The following is a 1,669-nucleotide window of genomic DNA, read 5'->3' as shown; positions in this document are numbered from 1 at the left end:
GGTTTGGAAGCGAGGGCTTTCAGAAAAGCTACTCATGGGGTACTTTGGTCCGCACAAGGTTGTACGATGCCTCAGCGACGTGACATAAGTGAAAGATATACGAATACGGCGGGACATAATCAATCCTTCGTTATACATGTCAGTTCTTTGTGGAGGCGTTGGAGTGTGGCCGAAAATATCATGGCAATACCCCCTTAAGGCACTTGTCAGTTTCGCGGTGGCCGTCGCTCGCGGTAGAACCGCCGGTGACGCATAGAAAGTAGGAGCCGCTCGTAAGCCGCACCTTCTAGCATGAGCGGCGGGCGAGGAGGGCCTCTATAGGCACCCTATGGCGTCGACCCGTGGCTCCGCTCGACGGGCGCCGACTCCGCAAGTCACTCTCGCTGACGAGCTTCTCGACTTTTCCGAAAGACCACCCAATGAAATATCATTCGCGCCTAATTTTCTTTATTACTGTAACGACGATATCCTTCGATATCGGTCCTTCAGACACAAGTTTACCCTGACGCCGTGGTGATAATGACGATTTCCTCCACATGTGGCTTAAGTCCATTGTGTGGAATAGGCTAAGAATTGGGTAGTACTGCGAGAACAAAAAGATAAATGAAAGTGCAAAGAAATTTCCGATGATTAAAAAAATGATATTGCACCGCCGAAGACAGTGTTGACAGCCTCGCAAAAAAATTAAATAAAGAAATTTATTCTAGAAAATTTACACTTCAAGCTGGCCTCCCAGCTCCTTCTTCTTGTTCTTCTTCTTCTTATGATGATGATGACGATGACGACGTCGGCGACGACGACGACGATAACCTCAAAGAAGACGTGCATGCGTACATGGACCCATCTTCTGATTCTTATTGCCCATATATACCTGTAACATTATGCGCACATCTAAATGTTCTTCGTGTCATTCACTGATACGTGGAATTCACCGTGTCTTTTACTAACGAAAACCATGAATCCGCCCTTATGCTTGGCTTGGAAAGCGGCTAACAGTGCCCAACGCGGCGCTGTCAACACTTTCGGAACACCGTACGGCAACATTACCATCATGCAGACTCAGAGAGAGAAAGAAAATATAACGTCAGTACCCCTTTAATGTACTTATCACTACTATGCAGCCGTCCTATCAGCGCTCACTTGTCGCCGTCGGACGCCGTTGTCGGACCAATCAGAACCCCCAGCGTTGAGTACGTGTGCACCAAAAAAAGAAAAGAAAGAAAGGAGCGAGAGGCAAAGAAGTATTATCAGCTCCGCTCCCACTGAGGAATCACCGAGTTGAGCGGGAACTGGGAAAGTACGCATGGCACTCCGATGTTCGTTCGGAAAAGCTCTCTTCCTTTGCTTTTTTCACTACTTCCGGAATAGCCTCCTTGAAATGCATAGCAATTATTTCAGCGTGTTCCTCAGAATAGACAAAAAAAATTGCGTTTCAGGGTCCCTGTATAAGAATACGTATCTCATGTGTCATGATGTGTTCAGCACAAACATTTGTGAGCATCTTTAAAGTGTATTTCGTGAAAATTGTTCTTCTCGAAGCGAGATATCTCTTGACAGCCAGCCAGCCTGCTGAGCTCTGCAGCTCGTCAGGATGGCCGAGCGGTCCAAGGCGCTGCGTTCAGGTCGCAGTCCGGTCTTCCGGGCGTGGGTTCGAATCCCACTTCTGACA

The 1,669-nt window shown here is 47.8% G+C and overlaps 1 non-coding gene across 1 annotated transcript; it reads left to right on the top strand.

The window, feature by feature from the left end:
• Positions 1-1,585: 1,585 nt before the first annotated feature.
• TRNAL-CAG (transfer RNA leucine (anticodon CAG)) lies at positions 1,586-1,669 on the top strand. The gene has a single exon. It is a non-coding gene; the product is annotated as a tRNA-Leu (tRNA).

Source organism: Dermacentor andersoni, chromosome 10 (assembly GCF_023375885.2).
Source record: "Dermacentor andersoni chromosome 10, qqDerAnde1_hic_scaffold, whole genome shotgun sequence".
Lineage (NCBI taxonomy): Eukaryota > Metazoa > Arthropoda > Arachnida > Ixodida > Ixodidae > Dermacentor > Dermacentor andersoni.
Note: the sequence above shows the minus strand (reverse complement) of the source record. Positions and strands in the feature narration are given on the sequence as shown.